Source organism: Saccopteryx leptura, chromosome 2 (assembly GCF_036850995.1).
Source record: "Saccopteryx leptura isolate mSacLep1 chromosome 2, mSacLep1_pri_phased_curated, whole genome shotgun sequence".
NCBI lineage: Eukaryota > Metazoa > Chordata > Mammalia > Chiroptera > Emballonuridae > Saccopteryx > Saccopteryx leptura.
In genome coordinates, this window is record NC_089504.1 from 346,005,016 (window position 1) to 346,011,866 (window position 6,851).

Consider the following 6,851-nt stretch of genomic DNA (forward strand, 5'->3'; position numbering starts at 1 on the left):
CATATGATTTATGTAAGACTCAAAGAAGAAAGGAATTTTGCAGCAGTATTAATCCGGTGGTCATTATTTAGCTATTATATTAGTTTCTCAACATCCCCTTCCTTCAGAAATATTTTCTCCACTGGGCTCCCAGAGACATCATCTCACTGGAAGCTTTTTCTCAGACTCTTCTTTGTGACCTTGAACGCTGGCTCAATCCTCTTGTCTCCTCTCTCTACAGTCTCTCCCTAGGTAACCTCCTCTAATCCCATGGCTTTAAAATAACCATCTAAGGATGATGTTAGCTAGACTTATTGTGGTGATCATTGTGTTATATACCTGAAACTAAATATAATGTTGTATGTCAATTACAAATAAATAAATACAGTGACCATCTATGCATTGATTAATTCTTGTGGAAGCCTCCAACATGGCCCAATGATCCTCACCTCATCAATTCCCCTGATTTCTCCATATCATTTTGGTACTCATGCCACTGTGTATAGTCTCTTCCCACAATGAACAGCATAGACATACTGAACGAGTGACAGTTTGTAACCTTCAGCATTAGGTCAACAAGCATTTCAGTCTGGTCACTTAGATTGCTCACTGTGGGAACAGTCACGTGCCCTTAAGGTTATTCTATGGGGGAAAAAATTACCTGAAAAAGAAGTCAGTGATTTCAAAAAATTTCCCATCCAGAATCATAGCCTTAATTCTGATAGTGTCTCAGTGAAAATATTCTTTAGTCTTTGGTTGGCAAAGGATGTATTATATTTCTCATTAAATGTACTCTGCCTTACTCTCACTGCCAGGAAGTATGATTAGCACAGCATCTGTATCATGAGATTCCAGCCCTCATTCACTAGACCACGAGCCCCAATTCAATACAGATGTGCAAGGTCCTTCTGGACTCAGCCATTAATGAATTGCAGAAGTGAGAGGTCTGTCTTTAAAGATGGCAATTCATCAGGGGAAAAAGTTCAACTATATGATCAGACAAAAGATAAACATATTATTTATGATTACTTTAAAATCTAAAATTTTTTGAATATAAAGATTTACTTTTATATGCATTTGTTGTGTGTACACACTAGGAAAAGTCTGGAAAATTTTGTTTCTACTAACCTGTTATAGTGGCTGTGTCTTAGGGAGTTTGAAAGAGTTCGAAGAATATTTTATCTTTTCTATTGTATTTTTTTAAATGCTTAACAAGCCACATGTATAATTTTGGTAATTGGAGTGGGAGAAAGGATTTTTTTTTTATCCAGAACAAATAGGTTTGCAAATAGGTCACAATAGGAAGGAAACCATCTATTGATAAAAACCACCTTCCATTGGGAAAAGCAGTCACTTTTTTAGGCTTTGCAAGAGTGCCATCTACTGGAAGATCAGGAAATGAACTTTTTAAAAAACCCGTCTTTCACACCTGGTAGGAATGTAAACTGGTACAGCCACTGTGGAAACTATTATAGTATGAAGGTTCCTCAATTAAGAACAGAGTTACTATATGACCCAACAACCCCTCTTCTGATTATCTACCCAAAAAGTCATTGCAGCATTATTTACAGTGGCCAAGACATAGAAACAACTAAAGTGTCCTTCAATAGAGATTAAAGAAGATGTGGTGCATATATATAATGAATACTGTTCAATCATAAGGAATGATGAAATACTGCTATGGGTGACAACATGGCTAGACCTTCAGAATCATGCTAAGTGAAATAAGTCAGAAAAAGTTAAGAACCATATGATTTCACTCATATGTAGGATATAAAACTGAAAGCAACAAATGAACAAACAAAAACTCATAGACAAAGACAACAAACAGTATGGTAGTTACCAGAGGTAAGAAGGGTAGGGGGTAGTAAAGGGTAAAGGGGGTAAAAACACTATGACAAAAGATGACCTGACTTTGGGTGGTGGCACACAATGCAATGTACAGATCATGTATTCTAGAAATGTACACTTGATACCTATATAATTTTAATAACCAATGTCACCCCTATAAATTTAATTTTTAAAAAAATTTAAAAATAATCAAAAAATAGCAAAAAATAACATATATATATATATATATATATATATATATATATATATATATATATATATATAACTGCTTTTCAAGCCACTTGAGATACACGTTTGATACTAGAAAGTGTAGAAAGTTTTGGCTTTTTTTCTAAAGAATGACAGAAAGAAAGAAGAAAAACAAAGCCAACCTTTATAAAAGCATAAACTTAATTAAAACTTTCTTATTTAAAGAAGAAGTATTTGTTTCCAGAAATCCACCAGGTGAGGAAGCAGGGATTAACTGATTAACAGGGGAAGGTCACAGGAGAATCATTAGGACGGATGAAAATGTTCTATATCTTGATAATGGTAATGGTTACATGGGTATTTCCATTTGTCAAAACTCTTCAAACTGTAATTTAAAATGGGTAGCTTTTATTGCATGTAAACCACACACCAATAAAGTTAACTTTTAAATAATAATAATAACTTACTAGTGTGTCTTCATGACGATGCTGTATCGAAAGCATAAAGAGGCCAGGTAGGGTAATGAATGGTGTGCAAGGGTGGGCTTGCACTGTTCTTAAGTGCTAATTAACAAATACTCAGGAATTTTTCAACCTGGCTATTAAGCCATTGGTAACTTGATATTAGCCACGATGGGAATATTTACACTATGGGACTTAGGCTCTATTTACATATTCCCCAGGAGAGCTGGTTTATACCAGCGCACCACTGAGCATAGCAGGTAAGAGCACAGGTGCAGAGACTGGTTGCCTGAGTCTGGGTCCAGCTCCACCACTTTCCAGTGGTTTTATTGACCCCTCTGTTCCTCAGTTCATATTAAATTGTGAATTTGTCATTGACTAGAAGATGTCATTGTCAATGATTCACTATGCAATATTCTTAAAGAAATGCAATTTTTCTTCAAAATCATGAAAACAGACCTTAGAAGCAGACCTAACAGAACAGTCCACAGAGAGGTGGTAGGGTCAACTAGAAACTAGATGGTGTTTCAGGCTTCGCTTGGTGAGTCATTATTTTACTGAGAACAAGTTACTCAACTTGATATGATGCACCTTTTACAAAAAGACAGTACTATGCATAATCACATTAGCTCTGCATTTTAGAATCTTCATTAAAAATACCTAAGAACTTGTCTGGTTAGAATATGATGATTTGTGTTATCAGCTTGGAACTCACCTCCTCAAGTTATATAAACTTGCAGTTTCTACTGAGAAAAGTTATGTCTACTCTGAAGTATTTCATTTATTTGCAAAAACCATGGGATTTTTTTTTTAAATCACTTACGGCTGCAAATTCACATTTCAAATAAACAGAGCTGCAAATACAACTTTCTTTTAGCCCACTGAAGTGTAATTTTTATTTTAAAAAACCTTCAGTTGGCATATTTATGTATACAAGTGAGGCATCATATATTCATTTATTTGTGCATTCATTTATTCAATATTTATTTAGCACCAACTATATGTAAGTCTTTACATTAGCCTACCAAAAATAACCTCTGTTTTTATGAAATACAGGTAAGTGCATGATAAAGCTTCATACATTTTTTGCCGCACTGGTGTAAATGGAAGAAGGTGAGTCATCATCATTTTTAATTGGCAAAAGTGTCATTGCTCCACATGTGGTGTGTGCTGATTATTGAACAAAGGTGTGAGGAGGCTTCAACTCCTTTTGGAAGATATGACACCTCCTCGCTCGTTTTTATGCATTTTATAGGTTTTATAAAGGAATAACTGATACTGTTAGATCCTTTCAGAGTATATTTTTTTAATTATGATACTCTTAAATATTTAATTACATTTTATATTATATTTTTCATGATATAAAAGTACTTTCAAGGTACTTAAGATGTTTTCACTGGACACACATTTTAAACAACTTTATGGGCTAATTCTGGATCGTAGAGTAATTTTAATGTTACATTTCCCTTATCTTATCTAAAAAGTGACTGTGCAGGCTGATGAATAATAAGATAGATTTTCATCATTGTTTTTTAAAAAACAAACATACAATTAGCATCTAATCAAGAGATAATCCTGGAACAAAAACTGCAGAATTAGATCTAGGCCAATCCAGAATTCATTCCTCAGTGGTGTTACAAATAAAGCAGAACACTGGAGTCTAGTTTCTCTCTCATTCCTCAGAGGCTGGGGTTATGAAAAAGTCCTCCAAGGGTGATGTGAAGGTGGGAGAATTTGTCTCAGTTCCCCACTGGAGTCTTCAGTGGAAGAGCTCCCTCCGTGCGTGACTCTGCGAGGTGTTTCCACAGCTTGCAGAGCTGGGAGGAGCAAGGGGAACGGAATGCTAACCAGTGGGAAGATGAGAATCGCTCAAGGGGAAGGTAGGTCTCACTCAGCAGGGAGGAGAGTCCAATGAACATTTTAGTCATCATTATCATCATTATCTGTCACCTCCAGGGTACACTGGGAACAGATGCATGACAGCGATGACTTCCAAGGAGTTGAAGGACAACATAAATTGTAATTCCCAAGATACAAAGCTAAAGCAGCAGGTTTCACAATTATTTGCTGATTTATCCAGAGGGAGATTTTTTTTAGCTGCATTTTCTAAAGTACAGGCATTCTGAAAACCTAATCATTTCAAAAATTTGAACTATGCATAAAAAAATACTTGCTATATATACATATATCCAAACATCTTATTCTAATAACTTGTGTGTTTAAGATATTTATGGGCCATTTAAGTTTGGTTTAGTTAGAAAAATCCCCAAATAAGAAAGCATTATTTTAACAAATTTATAAATTTAGTCAAGTTGAATTGAACCTAAACAATCCAAGAAAAGTTATTCCATCACCAATATTGGTCCAAAAAACCTTTAATTGTAACTTTTTAACTAGATTGAGATCCATGACTCCTGAATCCAACAATTTATTTATTCATTCATTCAATAAATAGTCCAAGCACACCCTGACCATATCTGTCATTTGCCTCCTAAATATGTGTGATCTAATTACTTTTCTCCATTTCCACCACCAACACCATGGTCCAGGCCACCATTCATCATGTCTCACCTGGAGGACCACACAGCATCCAGTTGTACCACCCCTCCCCCCATTCCATTCACTCCACCACAGCCAGGGAAACACAAACCTTATCTTGTCACCCCAGTTGCTTAAAACCCTTCATAGGTTTCTTATGGTCCTTGGAAAAAAGAACAAAATCTAGTAAGGTCTGATCTGGCCTCCCTTCCCTCCACACTTCACCAACTCCTCTGGCCTAGTTCAACTTCTCTACAACCTGCCCCTCCCCATAAGCTTTTCTTTTTCCCTTTGCCTAGAACGTGTTTCCTTTCTATTCTAGCCTAGCTAACTTCTACTCATCAGTCAGACTGATTTCAAATGTTAAATCCCCGGAAAAACCTTGACTTGCCTCTGCCACCCTCCCCCACCACCATTCTCGAAGTCATGTTCTTCTATTATACACTTTCCCAATACACTTTTGTCTTCCTTCATAGCTCTTAGCAAATTGGCAATTGTGTATCTAATTGCATGACTATTGAATTAATGCCTGCTTCTCCTATTGTAAGAGCTCTAGGTCTCTCCTATTTTGCCTTCCACTACAGCCCTGGTGTCTAGCACAGTATATTAAACAGCACATCCAGCCCATTGAATAGGAGGCAATCAATACTTGAATATATGTGCATGCAATTGTGTACAAGTGCTAGACTATTCACTTAATCAAAACTAGAATAACTAAGCACACAGCTACCACATAAAAGGCACTCAAATAAGCATTTATTGCACAAATAGTGAATGGTGGTGATATATTTTTTCTATTATTTTCTTGAAATATTTATCAGATTTGTACCTATTTACTTATGAACTCCAAAATTTTCTACCATGTACCTTTGGTTAGACTTAATGAACAAACCTTAGCTTATCAATGCACAACAACTAAGTAGTGTCCATGGTAGGAGGCACTAAGAAGATGCTCTGAATATATTTAATTTGAATCTATTTATTTTGGTTATTTTTTTAATGCACAAGTCACATGGAAATGAAATCCACTTACTTTATTCTTCTTAAATCTTTTTAAATTAAATTTATTGGGGTGACACTGGTTAAGATTACATAGATTTCAAGTATACAGCTCTATGATAAATCATCTGTACACTGCATTGTGTGTCCACCACCCAAACTCAAAGGAATTACACTGTCAGGGACTAAACCACCAATAAAAAATTGTTTGGATTTTACTGGGAAATTCATTAAATTCAATTAACGTTTTCAGAAAAGCTTCAAGACACTTGACACTCTATGGAGATAATTTTTTTTTACCAAAGATACACAAATCTTAATTTGGAAATTTTACAAGGCATATTGATACAAATTGTGTTGCTCAATATACTGCATCTGATGACTCAGTAGAAAGTGATCTTCGGTTTCAATAAGCAGTCTTTTAGTTTATGACACCTGTTTTATTTTTAAGGAAATTAATCTGAGCACTTTTTCTTATACATCTAAAGAGTACTAAGAATTGTTTTCACAAAATAAAGTAACTTGGTTTCTATGAAGTCTTTAAGGGGGAAAAAAATGTCCATTAATGTTCACTTAGGGTAGCAACCCCAAAATCCTTCTGTTCATCATTAGACTGTGCTTTGTACACAGGCAATCAACTAACTATGGATACAAAATTGAGTCCACTTCAAGCAAGTAATACAAAATGAACTTCCCATGAAAATATGGAGTCTGAAACCTTAATGCTGCTGGCACTAAGGACCAAAACGGAACTTCTTCTCCTTTAGCTAACCAAGGCGCTCTATCTATTGATAAAATAGACTTTTCCCTCAAACTTATATTTACTGGGTATTA